This window comes from Anomalospiza imberbis, chromosome 1, assembly GCF_031753505.1.
Source record: "Anomalospiza imberbis isolate Cuckoo-Finch-1a 21T00152 chromosome 1, ASM3175350v1, whole genome shotgun sequence".
Lineage (NCBI taxonomy): Eukaryota > Metazoa > Chordata > Aves > Passeriformes > Viduidae > Anomalospiza > Anomalospiza imberbis.
Window position 1 is genome coordinate 84,206,142 of NC_089681.1, and position 16,439 is coordinate 84,222,580.

The following is a 16,439-nucleotide window of genomic DNA, read 5'->3' on the forward strand; positions in this document are numbered from 1 at the left end:
GCGATTCCTCTGGGCTTCCACCTTCTTCTTCCTCCCTGGGGTGCTCGCTCTCCTTTCGTCCCCCTTTTTGTCCTTCTCGCTCTTTACTCTCGCTGCTCCATAGGGCCGAAGGAGAGGGGCGAGGCGGTCTCCGTGGAGCCGGTGCGAATAGAGGGCGGGCGGCTGCCGGAGCCGGCACTTCTCCGTGTCCACCCGGGCTCGGTCTTCCTCGGGGGTGCTGCCGCTGTTACCGTTCGGCGCTCCCAGAGCGCGGGGGGAAGCTCTCGAGGGCCGTCGGGGTTACTCCGCTCTCTCCTGCTTCGACCCCTTGTCAGTGCCGGGACGCCAGGCTGGCTCCTCGCTGCGAGCCGGGCAGCAGACGGGTTATTAGGGTTATTAGTGTTACTGTCATTATGTCTCCCTTCCCCTGTGGTTGTGTGTCTCTCCACCACTTTCAGACCAGCCCATTATAACGCCGGCGAGAGGCGGAGCCAGGACAAAGATCTGAAAGGATGGTGGGTGGAGAAGCAAGGTAGCAAAGGTGGGTATGCCCTAATAAGCCGTATCAGAGCCGTAATTAGCCAAGATGACAGCGAGGTCTTGTTGGAAAGTTATTTTACGAAACTTGTTTGTATTTTCTCCTGCCAGGTCCCTCCCCTTCCCGGGTATTTTGAACGAAGCCGCAGTTCGGCGCGACTAAGCAGAGCCGGCCCGCCTCCCAGGTGTAAAATGCAGAATGACTTATAGGTGGCAGAGCTGAACCTGTTACGTGCAGTGATTTATTTTAATAGCGCTGTATAAAGCAACAAGTTGTAATATGACAGCTCAACAACCTGTTGGAAAATAATACATGGCTTTGCAGTTGTGAATTCCTAATGATTTATGTAGCCTGACAAAACAGTTTCAGTCCTGGTCTTCTCTTTCCTTCTGTCATAAGCACACCTGGTGCAGAGGTAGAATGGGAACAGGTAGGCAATGCTTTGGAGTTTTGCTATGAGAGAGTTAGTCAAAGCCATAACCTCCATTTTACATGTGCTACTGTTTCTGTAGTAGCATTGCTTAAGCTCTTCTGGATGGTGTGTTTGTAACCTCTCTCTTACAACTGCCACTCTCTAGTAAAATCTTTTATTGTGTAGGTTTTGTGGTTTTGTGGGGTTTTTTTTTTGGGTTTTTTTTGGTTTTTTTTCTCCCCTTAACACTTGTGACAACGTGCTCTGCAATTTTACCTAGACACTCTTATTTCTAAAAAATATAGTCATCATTTTTTGTTTTGTTTTTAAGTTTAAGTTGTCAGGGTTTTGCCTTCCTTCAGAGTTTTTTTTTTTCTCCTTCAGCATTATGCTAGATAGAACAACTCAGTGCAGGTAGGTAGCTGGCAGTAGCTTCTCTGAAAACTCTCTGTTCTGCTCACTGTTCAGAGTCCATTGCAAAATGACATTTCACTTCATACGGCAGTAGCTTTGGCATCTGCAAAACAGTAACAAAAGCATCAGCAGAAATCCTGTGTGGTGCTTATGTTTTATTTCTCATATTTATGCTTTGAATTTTGTGTCCTGGAGTAAGACTTGGATTGCTCCATATTTTCCAAAAGCAGTCTTTCTAAATCGGACCTTATTTTAGAATAAATACATAATGCAGAGCCACTCTGGTTAGAACTGTTCCACTGTGGTCTGGCTCTCAAGGAGTATTGGAGACAAAGATGAAAAAAGACAGCTTTAAAAATCTAAGAGGAGAAACAAACAGCTCTACTTTCTATCTTGATCTCTCTTGAACAGAGTATATATTCCCCCACACACACCTGCATTTTGTTTCAAAGCTTTGCCATTTCTTCAGTCTGCATGAGTTTACATGGTAAATACTGAAGAGTGAGGTTCTTCTGTCCTTCTCATTGCATTCTTGACAACTTTAATAGAAATAATAATATGCTGGATGTCTTGCTGTTCTCACAAAAGCTGTACCAGTTGAGAAAAGCAGGCAATTCAGAAAGACAAAAATAAGAGGAGGGAGACCTCTCTTGGTTCATTGTTGTTGTTGTCTCCACTTAATGTAAACTGAAATCCTTCAGTAAAGTGTTGTGTTAGCTGTAGGTGCCAATGTTTGTGTTTAAGGGTATGGGAAAAAGGTATCGTTCCTTCCAAAACTCATATTTTCTACGATGATGCCAATGGCAAGGGTAGGTTTGTTCCTCTTCCTGCTTTTGTTGTAAATAGCAGTGAAGTAGCGATGATTTGCTAGCTTGCCTTTGATGTTTATTTTATTACCGTTGCACTATTTGTGTGGAAAATGTACACATTGTCTCTTATCTTTATTCAAAGAACTTAAAAAGTCATTCGAATGCTGTAGGTAAACACGTCAGACATAACAGAAGCATTTTCACAGCCATACTTCAAGACTAGGAGTGGATGGCAAAGCTGGTTTTGCAAGATTCAAGAGGGGACAGAAGTTGTACTCAAAATAATACAAAGATAGCTATTAATGGGTGGGATCAGGGAACCTTTCTAAGATCAGCACTGATTCTTGTTGTGGCTCAAGGCTCAAGGCTATCGCTGAGCCAGTGCCGGTTGTAAACTGTCTCTTGAAATCTCTGGTGGCTCTGACCTGAGAAAATATATGAAAGGTGCTTATGAAAGATCTGTGCAGGGTTTAAATAGAACTTTCTTTGCCTGAGTGAGAGCAATATCAAGGCCATTGCTAACGCTGCCCATGAAACACAAGCAAAGTTGTAAGAAGTGGTGAAATAATCCAACTACTCCCATCTCTCTCCACTGAGAGTATATGTAACCTCAAGTCTTTTCCTGCTATAGTTTTTAAAAAGGCACAGTATCGCCTTCAGGTTTATAAAGATTAACACAATCATCGGAAAAACTGATTCTGTTAAGTAAACTTCACATCAAAAGCACTTTGATGTGCTGTATTATAGCAAAGCCAAACACCCCACCCCCATCACCCCAAGAAAAACCTCCAAAAACCTCCAGTGAAGCAAGGTAAAAAAAATCTAATTCTTTGTTCTAAAATGAAATGTCTCTTCCTCTTTAGATCAGCAGAGCAGGACTTTTTTTGATGTACGATCCCCTCTTTTCCTACCCAAAACAGTATCCAGTCAAAGACAAATGAAGAAATATGAATGGTCACTTGAAAATCACACGATCAGCTTTGCTTTCCTTTTTCTGTAGTATTTCACTCAATTCAGAAATAGTCTGCCAATGGGTATTTGGAAATAAGGTTGTATAGTCCTTTGCAGTTTGCTCAAGCTACCAATTACAAAAATATTCCTTACTAAATGTAGAAAAATGCTACACTGTCTGGTGGTTTTGAGTGTATTTTTGGTTGATCCAGTTATGTTGTCTCCATGGTATTTTAAACCATGGAGACATGTGTTTCTTAGTTCAGCAAACATCGTTCAAAGGTGTGTCTTGATATGTTCTTGGTTCAATTAAAAAATATATATATTTCTTCTAAGTTTTTTTTTTTTTCACTCAGTTCTTTCTTACTTCTCTTTTCTACCTTCTGTCTCTCCAGACCACTAACTATAGATTAGAAAGGGTTTCCAGGTAAGGTCATATAAGAACAACTGGTCAATAAGGTCTCTGTGGTGTCTGGGAAAGTCCTATGGTTAGTGGTAGGCAAGCTTATTTGTACACCTGAGATGTCAAGCATACCAGCTGGACAAAGTGCTCCATCATCTCTTCTCCTCCTGTGGCAAACTGCAGGAGTGCACTGCCTTGCCAGGAACGATCAGACTGGACAATGCAATACACTGCTTGAGAAACAACGGAGCAGTTCAAAGAGTTCTCTTTGGATGGGCTGCTCGCAGCAGGAGATGTGCCTAGCATGCATAAATGAACTACAGTCTGTGAAGGCTGGCTAATTGCACTATGTATATTTTTGTAGTTGAAGGAAATCCAGCTAGAGACTGAGCTGTAAGAAAGGAGGTTAGTGGAAATTCCTTTAGACCTTGAGAGGAAGAGTTTGATCACTGAAGCAGAATGCATGTCTGTGTGAATTCCCTCATTGGGAAAGACTGGCACTTTTGCAGAAGGACATCCATTCCCTGTGGGTAGTGATTTTCTTGCGTCTTTGGCAGGTACTAAAAGCTGAATTTACAATGGGGAGTTCCATTTCAACTTTGTTTCATGCAGTCTTTATTTTCTTGGGAGACATTACTCAGAATGAAATTTTCCCATGCTGAGAGCTTAGTATCACTTCCTCCCTGAGCCCACTTCATGTTCCATAAAAAATGTCTGCATCTAAGCAATTTTTTTTCTCCAGAGCCTTGGATTGTGACAGAATGGGCAGGCACAGATTTTCTCCTGTGAAGGAAGTGACATTATTGTTCTTGTTATTAATGCTTAGTACTTGAGAAAATATTCCAGATTCTTACACCATCCTTTTCACTGACAAATCTCAGAGCTCTCTCATTTTACAGGCAACAAGGAGTGAAGGCGAGTCCTGCTGAAAATAATTTGGTAAGTCAGTTGCAAAACTGTCTGTAGAACTGAGCTCTCTGGAGCCCTTGTCCTGCGCTGTGTCCACTGAGGTATCCACCACAAGGCCTCACTGGAAAGTGCTGTACTGTTTAGCAAGGAGCTGTCAAAATGGAGATTGCTCTGTCTCGAGACTCAGATAATTTATAGCTAATTCTCTCTTTTTACTAGTGCTGTGTTAAGCCTCCAGGGCTTGAATGAGGTTCCACACCGGCATAAGGTGAACCTCTCTGGAATATATTGCAGGTTTGCAGTCTGAGAAATATGTGACATAAAAGAGTGCAGGGTGAGGTTAAATCAACACAGTATTTACAACATATTTTGTGATGACTTAATTCAGTAACTGTCCCCATAGGCTTTTCTCATGGCTGATTACCTGGTTTCATGTAACTGCACCATGAGAGACAAAATCCAAATGATGATGGACTTAGGGGCTTGTGGATCTCTTCAAGGAAATTTTTCTTACAGTAAGGAAGAAACTGGTATTGGAAAGCAGCACATGTATTGATAACCCTGGATATAATTGTCAGGAGAGAATTGCTTGCTAAGGGGCAGGCTCCACTGCAACTAGAAGTTACGCTGTGTTATGCTTGTTATGAAGTTATGATGCAGAAGCCATTTGGTGAAATTCTGTGGCTCTATGCCAAGCATAGTGAATGGTTTTTGCTACTGGTGCCAAACAAACTTTAAAAGAAACCATCATAGCTTGTTTTTGCTGGTGCCAGACCAAATATCTGTTGGCATCAAACTTGGTATTGATGCCAGAGGCTTGCTATCACTGGCCCGTGATATGAGGAAACACCAGCTGAGCTGTTACAATAGCCTCTCACTGCCTTCAAGTCCACACATAGATGGAGGAAAGTGAACAACCTTGTAAGAGAATTACAGCAAAATTAACCGAGGGATGAAGGACTTCAAATATGTGATGGAGACTCACTGAACTTTGCTAGCCCTTGCTGGAGTACACCTAAGCCAACTCAAACCCACATATATTTTACATGGGTAAACAGTGACTAGAGATATGAAGGATATGTTTCAATTCAAATAAGTTTAAGTACTATTTATAGCACCGTGGATCAACAAATTAATCACCTTACCAATAATATTCCAGTTAAACAGCAATAAGTATTTAACATTCTTACTTCTGGGCTGGATTTCATTTGTTGTTTCTTTGTTTTCAAGAAGTTATTTCTGGGTGGAATCCCATGATATATATAAGCATTAGCCAAATCTATAAATAAATAATGGTGTGAAAACCTTCTTGATTTTTATTTTTTGCAAGACTGAGTGAAATGCATTATAATGGAGCTATTTGGGAGCAGGCTGCTGGCAGTTGGACTTTGCTGTGGTAGGCAGGATTTGGCAGTACTACCCCTAAATTGTACATCTCTGGTGCATTTTCTGTCCTCCATTTGCTGTGTTCTGTTTTCCTCTCTGCAACCCCCCTGGACAGCTCCAGAACCATTGATATATTTGAAAATCTGGTCTGGCTGCTGCTGGCTTACTCCTGGAACCGAGAACAGAGTTATACCGAGCCTACATCCACTGCAGTACCTCAGGTGGTGGGAGATGGGGGTTTTATGTCCTGCAAACTGGTTCTAGAAAACAGAGCATGTTTTCACCCCCTTTCATATCGCAGAGAAATGTAACAAAAGCTTGGGGACCTGGTCCTTCTGTTGCTGCAGATATAATAAAATCATTACTTTGTTGAGTTGCATGCACTGTGTATTTGATTTCCAGTTCCTAAGTGAGTTCTTAAGGGATTAGCTGAGTTTCAGTCTCTTCAGGTGTAAATAAACATCCTGTTGCCTCATAGCCATGAAATTTCTTCCTTACAGATGTCAGAATGCTTTGTGCAGAGTGTTGCTATTTTGGTTCTCTTAAGTAAAGGTTCACGGGTTTTCAATGTCTTGGCCAAACTTACATGATCTAAGATGAGAATAGGACATGGGTTTCCTGATTCCTCCACTACTGCTCTACCTACTAACCCTGTTGTTTCCCTGAACCTTTACATATACTTCAGTAGATTAATAATTAACCTCCAAGTGGGGCACTTTGAAGCAAATGTAAAATGAAACCAAACACTTGTCATGGTTTTTAGTCATACCAGATTTGCAAGTAGGGTGTGTTTAAATGATGCAGGTAGATAAAGTCTTGTTAATTTAGATTAGAGTAAAAGTCAGTGCCTTATCAAAGCAAGTGACTAATTAGGAAAACTATTACCTTTTGGAAAAGAAACAGTTGAACTATCACTCAAAATTATTTTAACTAATTGAACTGTGCAGCTGCTCAGGCTCGTGCAACTGCTAGGAAAGGAGAAAGACAGAGAGCTTTTCCCAGGAATTGCCAGTGTTCTGGGGGTTTTTTGATAATTTTGCTTTTAGAAAGTTAACAGTACTTGTCATCACAGTGTAAACATGGGGAAGGGAGGAGAGTCCTGTGAGTCATCAAGGAGTCAAACAAACAGAATTTAAGTGAAGAACTGGAGCATTTGTATTAAATACACTGCCTTCATTCTCTTCACATTACCAAGCCAACAGGACAGCAAAGTGCTCGTGAATGGTTCAAAATGATGAAGGGACTCTCAGGTCTGTAGTAACAGACACTGGGCATTTGGGAACCTGCAAGGGTGGAAACACTAGGGCAAATTCATGGTGTGAAAAGAAAGATTACGATCAGACTGTATTTATGTTCAGACAGATACATGCAATTGTGAAGAATCATTAAATAACTGTTAACCACACCTGCACAGAGCCTCTGGCAATGCTGGCTTATACAGAATCTCAAGAACTGCCATGTGCCTGACGTCATACCTTTGCAAGGAGAGAAAAGTCTTGGGTGTTAGCCCAAGACTTGTAAGTAAAACATAGTCCATAGACTTGTGCCAGTTTTATGTCTGCAAGTGACACTGGTGTGTCACACCCAGTATCTTCTGCCCTGTAAACCTGTCAGTAGTCCTGATTTCTTTGCTTGTGACCAAGTCTTACTAAACATCTCCAAATTGGCTTTAATGCAATGGCTCCTTCCCTCTAAGTCAGTCAGGACTGTGAGGAGGGAGTGAGTATGTGTGCACAGAGGAGTCTAGCACAAACAGGATCCTAACTTCTCCGGGATTGTAATTGCTACTGTGGCTTCTTTGGGTTTCTTTTTACACGGATCATTTTCCCTTTTAAAAATAATGGGAGATTTTGACATTTTTTTGTGATGGAAATGGCATTTTAGAACCTTTTTATTTTTGCTGTAAAAATAATTTAATGGAAATGGAAAGGGGGGAGGGAATCAGGCAGGTTAAAGGTAGCAGAGGCAAAAGAAAAGGGAGCAAAGCTGAGATGAAGAGGTGAAAATGAGGAGAAAGTTGGAGTAGAGAGCTCCAACTGAGAACGCATTGCAGAGCAGTTCCACCTAGACTGCAGAAAATTTTCAGGATGCCCAACAATCTCCAATTTGACTGCTTCTGCTGGTGTGATTTTTTTGGACTGCTCACCTCTACAGCTTTCCTCAGGCTGGGGAGCTCTCTGGCTTTTTGTTTCCCATCGTGCTTTTGGAAGTGATTGTCTTTCATCTACATTTTCTCTCTTGGAGACTTTTTCAGTCTTTCATAGTTAGGGGTGGTTGAGGAGTGGAGGGGTTTTTTTTGTGGTTGATTTTGGTTTTGTTCTGTTTTACACTGAATAAAAATTTAAAAAAAGCCAAAGTGAAGGTTGAACTGCAGTATGTAATTCCTAAAGGGGCTGGGGTGCATCAGTCTGAAAGTTCTTTATACTTGCAATTTCTGTACAAAATATTTCCTCCTTTTATTTTTTTCCAATGAAAATCTCTAGCAACTGTTAAGAATAGGAAATTATGAATGAGAAATAGAGCATGACTGATACACAAAGGGATTCAAATATTTGCAGACTTCAGTATTCATATATGAGAAGTGTAAGCTCTGGCACCTGACATTGATGGATCAGGCAATGGAGATATTTATTCATCACTTACGAGAGTTCTTATTCATAGTTTGATTTATTTATGCCATAAGGGTTTGGAAGACAGTCCATTTTTACCTTTTCCATCAGACACGCAGTCAATGCCAAGAAACTCAACAAGACCCAACACAGATTAAAGATTTTTTTTTAAGAGTTGTCTGAGTGTTGTGGGGAAAATGGCCTCCTCCAGTGCTACTTTAAAAATAGTCATCTCTGTGAGTAAATCTTGGTGACTTGGATAGAGTTTATTTTGAAGGCAGGATGTAACACACAGTACCCTATTACCCCTACTCTGGCCTTTTAATGTACTATCTATCATTAAAGTTTGACCCCATGAGGAAAATAGGTGTAGTCAGGTGCAGAGGCAAACTGAATAGGTGGGGCTTTCACTCCAGTGGGCCTGCATTCAAACCTTCAAAACTTTTTCAAGACTCATGACTATTCCCAGTTGAGACTTAATTAAATGGTGCTGGATATGAGAGTGTTCCATTATACTGGCTTGTGCTGCTGAAAGAAATAGTGCTATGCTTCTTGATTGAAGAGACAGAGTCAAGTGAATAATTCGCAACAAATAATTAGTCTAAATGTTCCTAAGTGATTCTTACAGAATCTGAGTCTGGTTGAGAAAGATCCTTATTTATTAATGCCATAGGACTCCCTTTCACAAGGGGAAAGTTTATTTATATAAGATGAATAAGTTAAAGTACGGACTTGCAAGTTCTTCTTGAGTCATCAGACCCAGAAAACATGTATTTTATATTAAGGTTAGTACAATCTTTCAAACAAAAACATTTATGAGTGTGCTTTAACTGATGGGTATATGATGACTGACATTCCAGAGCCTCTTCTGTGCACACCTACGCTGGCATACTTTTATACATAGAAGTAATCCTAATTAATTTGGGAAAATTACTCTTGTGCATGAATGCATTCATTAGTATTTGAAACACCACAGTATGGTGAGTCTTCTAGATATAATCTTGATCTTACACTTAAAGGTGCCCACAATGTCCCATCCGGTCTTTAGGGCTACCTTAGCTTTAATAAAAACAGGCCAGCACCCCGTCCTTCCCCTGAGGGCTTCAGCATGGCTAAATTCTCTTCCTTACTAAGAAATGTCCTCATCTGTGCTGTCTAGAGGGAACTGGCCTTTGTCTGTGTTATCTTCTGACCAGAGGCCGCTGTGTGGCATGAGAAAGTACTGGGTTAGAGGGACAGCCCTTGTCAGGAAGCTTGTTGCTAGTTAAATAGTGTGGACAATCACATGCCAGCTTTTTGAGGGCATGTCCTGGCTCTTTTTAATTTGCAAGTGCAAAATGTAACTTAAATTAATATTTGTGTTCATTTTATACCTTGAAGCTTTGATAAGGTATTATTGCTCCCATCTGCTCTGACAAGAAAGAGAAGCATTGCTGTTCCCTTCAGCAGTGTATTTTTGGGGGTATATTGTCCCAGTGATGCTGAAGAGTTTTGCCCAAAAACATTGCAGGGAAACAGTCTTTTTCTGCATGTTGTGAGTCTTCCTTTTCAGAGGTAAGATTTGATGCAGCCTAATTTTTTTTTTATAAACACCATTTCAATTTGTTACAAGGAAACTATTAGCTAAGTTATTTAAGTGTTCAAAAGTTATAGCACTAGGAAGAGTGGTTTTATTTTACACAGTGGAGAACACTGATAATTTCACAGGCAACAAGAAAATAAAGCCAAAGAACCAAATATATAATAGTCAGTTTGAACTGAAAATTTGTACCTTTAATGATTTCTAAGTATGTAGGTTCTGCTTTGCAGTTAGTGGGCTCTCAGTGCTGCTGCCTGAAATTTTAAATGCCTGCACATGTTGTCACACCAGGGAATTGTTATAATCTCATCCCAAAACAGGTGACTGTAGTATATGAAGTGATTTTTACCCTGTAGTACCTATTTCTGTTAGCTGAAAGCAAGCCTAAGGCTTCCCAGGTTACCATCTGGGATGTATTAAAGAGCTCTGAAAAGCATTTAACATCAATTCCAGTTGGTCTGTCTTCTCTTAGGAAGCACCTAAAATGGAGGGTCTTCAGTTTTTAATGCTTGAGATACTCTGCTCATTTATTAAGATTATTTATGAAGAGATTATTTATGTAAGGTAAGTGATTGTGAAAAGCTACTTTCATCATTAAATCAAACTTCATCCTGAGGTTAAGATAGGATTAAACATAATGAGCTAGACAAAAACATTCTGTAAGGTGAGAGGGATTGTCCCTCAAAATTTATTTGCTGCTTAAAAGCTGCACACTGTGTTCCACTTCAAGCATTGCAGATATTTTCTTCCTTTACCTGACTGCCACTCGCTTATAATTCTTTCTGATATTTGTGCAGCAGAATGTTTCCCATCAGGCTATTTTGTAACATCTTTCTGGAGGTGCTTGAACATTAATGCTTGCTCCAGGAAAAGGTGAGTTAAGTTGTGCTTTTATGTGTCCTAATAGCTGCCTTGCTTCATCAATACTAAAAAGGATGTCTTTATTGACACTGAGTACTTTCCAAAAGTGTTCTTTCCACCATTACTGATGTGTTGCTTAACAGACCCAGCTTAAGCTTGCCGCGCTGAGTTTTGTGTTGTTTGTGTTGCATTGGTTGATTACCTCCTTCTGTTAACTTTCCATGCACAATTTAATTAAGCTGTGAATAATGGGATGTGTTATCAGATGGTACAGCATTATTAACTTCAGTGAAGTGTTGTGTGATGAACCAGCTAAAGATCTGGACAATAATTTATACATTCTTCACCTTTAACTGTCTGTACATTTTGGATGAAGATCGCTATGAGCATGTGTGATTGCAGCCCTGCTGCTGAAAGAGGTGTGTCTGTTTATGCCAGCAAAGTGCTTGACTGTTGGTATAAATATAATGGCATGGTAATTGCTGGTTATAGATAAAATGAAGATCAAACTTTTTTTTTTCCCCATCCGGAATGCTTTTATTCTCCTGGAAATATTCTTCCTGTCTTTTCGTGTAAATAACTAAAGTACAACGTTTCAGAGTTAGAAAACTGAGTGAAACAAGACAGTAATAATGATTAATTTCTGCAAATATTTTTTCTATGTATTAAATGCCCATGCACTGTAAACAGTATTCTCAGGTGCCCTTCTATACAAATTATACATGACTTATTTTAGCTAAAAATCAACAACAGCCAAAGAACCCCTTTATAATGTCTGTAATGTGCATATTTGCTATTTGTATAAGCAAAATGGTGTGGTTTCTTTCCTCTGATTAGATAACTTGTGGACCAAATTAATTCAATGCATATGTGAATAATAGGGAAATTTAGAAAATAAACTATTGCCAACAATATCTAGTTTTAAAGTTGTTTTTCTTAAGTATCTGGAAATGTAAATAAGCCTAGTCTAATTTCTTAGTAAAGCAAATAAAATGTATATTTCAGTAGAAATCAAACAGCTCACAAATGTTTTCAGATTGAAGTTGGCTTTCAACAGCAAATGGCAATGCAAAGTTTTCCTGCTCTTTTCAGTTCATACTTTTGGCTGAAAGGTGTATGCAGTGTGACACAACATGTTGTGACTCCTCAGCAAATGTTGCAATTCATATTGGTCAAAGTATGCAGCATTTCAGAGCAGTGCAGTGCATAATTTGTGATTGCAACAATCTCAAATAGAGTATAAGCAATGGGAGCACATAAAATGTGTTCAGTGTTTCCATCTCATTCATAATTTTGACTCAGCAGTTCCAGCTGATTATTAGTAGTTTCTCCAACCAGCCTGGATTGGCTAAGGGAACTCACTTTAACACTGAAGAGTATTTTCATTAAACTTGGCCTATGCAAAAGTGGCTTTCTAAATTGAATTCACTGAACTAATCTTGGTGCCTTTGCTATTGTGTATTGCATCAAGCAACAAAATAAGCAAGAAACAAAGTGGTAAAAAATATTATTTAAACTGGAAGTGAGGCAGAATTCATTAGAGGGAGAATATGGACCATACTTATTATAGGATTTGCTAATGCTCATAAGTTCTTCTAACTAAATTTAATGTATGCAAATCATTATTTATGAGCAGTTATTATCAACAATACTAATAGCTTCTGTAGTACTAATAATAGCTATCTGGGCTAATTAACTGTTTTAAATTGAATTTTGTAATATTTGCAATTTTTTTCACTTCTATGGGAACTAAATAAAATCACCCCCATTACTTAACACAGCTCCATTTCATACAGGACAATTCTGGTTTTGGAGACACGATTTGAAGCAGAATTAAGTGGTGCTTAAGAATGTTCCTGCTTGTGCCAACAAAATAGATAGAGGAATAAATTCAACACAAATTCGTTGAGCATGTTTTCTCTGTTAGTATGAAACCAGTTCATTCTGGTGAAGTGCAGAAGGCTCACTTAAAAGTTTTGTACTGTAAACACTGTGTTTAGATGGTTCCAAAGGGTGTGGGGGAATGCCCTTCTTGTGTTGGTTCTTTTCTGTTTTTCTGGTTAGAAAGAAAATGATTTTATGATCTCTAGGCAGTTGTTTGTTTGGGTTTTTTATTATTCTTTCCTGTTAAAAAAAAAAAAAGAGAAGAAAAATCTTGACCTAGCTATAAACAGAAAATAGAAGGCAAATTGATGGGAGCACAGAAAAGGGGATCTCCTAGCTTTTACAATGACCACTTCAAAATGGTTTAAGGATGGCAATAGTGTGCGTTAGTCTGCAGATTCCATGGGACCTTGTTCTATTTGAGCAGTGAGGTACCATGTATATGTACCCTACCTAAGGCACAAAAATAAGTGTGAATGATAGCAATGCAGATAATACTGCTTCTTATAAATAATAATTAATGCTAATTAATGTTGACTCTATATATTGTGGCTTGGATGAAACTCTGGCAGGAATTGGCAGACATGCTGATATGGAATCTCCACCCACAAAGATCTGCTGAAAGAGCAGTATCTGGTGTAAGGGGACCTGCCCTTTTAAGTGCAAAGAATACAAAGGTTTTCTAATTGTTTTTCCCTTTTGCAGGGAAAACAAGTTTGTAGCTTTAAAGTCAGTCTGCATACAAGTCTCCAGGAGCTACAGACGTGGAACAAATGCAGGATTAGATCATGTTCCTTATGTAAGCTTATAAGTAGTGTTGTGCATTCACTGGAAATAGTACATGCAATGCAATGTTCTCCAAGAGTACTGGCCCATTCCCATGGGAAGATGTAGATGCTGATGCATTTGTTGAGGACAGGCGATGCCCATTCCCAAATTGGGTGGGAGGCTGCTGAGCCATGCTGCTGTGTGGCTGTTCCACAAGATGCAGGAAGGCAGGCTACACAAACTGGTGCCAACAGGGAGGTTGACGCCCCCTCACTAGGCTTTGGTAAATCAGTATCTGCAAGTGTGTCCACACATATGCATACTATTTTCCCTCTGCCACTTCCCTCCCACTCTGAGCTGCCTTCCTCCCCACACTGCCCTTGAGTCAAGAGGTCAGTGTTACCACTTCTTTTTTCACCAGTCATGTTTTTCCTCCTGTATTTTATCCTCTGAGTGCTACTTTCCTTCCTTCCAGTGGAGGGGCAGCAAGAGCCAGTTGGCTGATTTAACGTTTTTCTGGTAAGGAAAGGATAAGACTTAAAAAACAAGATGCCTTCAGGCAAAATGTGATTTTGAATCAAAATTCTTTGTCTTAAGGGAGGGGATTTTTCTTACAAGGGAGAGAATTTGTCCTTACAGAGCAGTTTTACCCACATTCCTCTGAAACACAGGAGTATGTATGCTGTTGATGTCAGGGAGGATCAGGGACATAATGACCAGTTGCCATCATAAAATAATCCATCTTCCCAGAGGGAGAGGAAGAGAAATGGGTTGCGTGTGGCCTTGAAACAAGAAGGAAAAGGAGAGGAGGAAGTGCCTAGCTGTTCCTGTCTTGGTGAGGAGCGTTGTGGGGTCCCTGGTGACTGTGTAAGCAGCACCCTAAACACCCTTGCTTAGAGCTGTAGACCAGGCCATTTGCAAGAGCAGCTCTGTGCCTGCAGCAGCTGCCTCTCAGGGGGTAAATGCTAGAGAAGAACTGGGCTTGTGGAGCTGTGTTAACTGGCATTTCAAAGGTGTGATATTCTGTTTTTCTTTGTTTATTTGCTTCCCACTGGGGGATCAGTTATATGTTGAGATGGCTTGACTGGATACACACCTCCTTAGCAAATATGTTGATTCAACGTTTAGAGGATCATGTTTCTTTGTGGTGCAGAGTTATTTAATACAATATTTGTGGTAGGCTGATGACACTTCTGATGATCAAAAAGAATAAGTTGTGTTTAAGAATGTGTTAAACCCGTTCTGTCAAAATAGAGACAATAAATACCAGTAATTGTTTATTCAGTTGAAAAGGAATAATTCCCTACATTTTTTGAAATGCAGTAGGTAATGTTTTAGTTGAATGTTTATGAAGAACCTATACTTACCTCTACATTTCTGAAGCTGGGCATAGAGTACTGTACTTGTTTTGTATGATTCTGGAATTGGAAAAAACTGGACTATATCCCTGATCATGACAAGTAATGTCTGCATAAAGTAGACTAACTTTAAATGGTCAGATTTCATCTGCTAAACTGCTCTGGCAGGAGTGAAATGCTAGGATAGCAAAGGTAGACTACACCTTCCTTCTTAAGCTGAGAAAGCTGGTAGGAAGGTGGGCAGGGACCAGGGAGATAGCACAGGTTCTGCCAGTTTGGTGTAAGCTTGTTGGTGGAAATCCTAACAGACCAGCTTGGGACTGATCTTTCTTAACGTTTTCCTAAATGCCTTGGGTGTAGAAGGTTGGAGCTGACTTATGAAATTCTCTGCTGACACAAGGCAAGGAGGCATTCTCAAGGTAGAGATAATGTCCAGTTCTTCCCATACAGGAAGTGTGAGGCAGGAACAATAATAACAGACAAAATGTTTAATAGCTGAAGGTTTCTGTCTTTAGTGGAAATGGTTGTTCCCTAGGAAAAAATGCAGCACAAGGTGGGAAAGAAAGTGGCAGAGAAAAATTTGCATATGCTAATTGACTACAGAATAACTGTGAGCTTCCAGCATAATCTGGGAAGAGCCAAATGGAAACAGAGTGGTCATTAATGGATTAGGTTTGCAATTAGAAAGTGACTAAAAATGAGATTCTGTTATAATCTTACAGTTGGAGTAGGAAGAGCAGCAAACCTAATAGGGCCTTCATGAACTGATGAACAGGGCTCTTGATTCAGAAGTTAACAGTATCAATGTTAGTATGATGGCACAAGACTAACACAGGCCTTATTTTCAATCAAAAAGGCACGCATGCTTTATTTGGCTGTACAGTGCATAGAGAATGGGAAATTACTGTAGACATTGCTGATTAAAAGTCTGAAATCCAATAAACTTCATTATTGAATGATGGTAATGTACCATTTTATTCATCTTATTTTTCATTAATTTCTCCATGTATGACATATTTTAGACATTATGGAACTCGTTATTTATAATTGGTCTTGTGTCAACAAGCAGTGAAGATCAGGCTGTCTGCCTTTACTGAGAGCTGGCTTAATTTAGTAGTAGTACTTAGCAGTTATGTAGTGCTTTAAAATTTCAAATATTAGCTAATTAGTCATCACACCAATTGCTTTAAATACTATCAGCCTTCTATAATAATGAGAAAATAGCTGTTGTTATCCATATTTCTGAGATGAGGAAATTCAGACACAGATGGGCTGTTTTATATATAAATACAGGGACCTGTGTGTATTTATATATAGGTATTTCAAAGGCACATATCATTTCAAGGCTATCTACTTGTTAGACCTGATTTGGTGTCCACTGGAGCCAATGGAAATCATTCCATCAGCTTCAAAGAGTTCCTTTGCTGCCTAATTGAATTACCCTGCAGAAGCCAGCTTCCTAATATTACCCAGCTTGTATGGTACACTTTGAGATAGGTTGTGATAAAAAGCACATCTGCTCTGGCTGTCAGAACCCTTACTGCGGTTGTAGGGGACAAACAAGCACCAAAAGTGATGA

General features: G+C 39.7%; 1 long non-coding RNA gene across 1 annotated transcript in view; it reads left to right on the top strand.

Annotated features, from left to right (window-relative positions):
- The first annotated feature begins 10,343 nt into the window (after nucleotides 1-10,343).
- The window catches only part of LOC137478449 (uncharacterized), a 169,715-nt gene continuing 163,619 nt past the window's right edge, over nucleotides 10,344-16,439 (top strand). Inside the window, exon 1 of the long non-coding RNA XR_011001583.1 lies at nucleotides 10,344-10,862. This is a non-coding gene — a long non-coding RNA (uncharacterized lncRNA). The remainder of the gene's footprint in view (nucleotides 10,863-16,439) is intronic.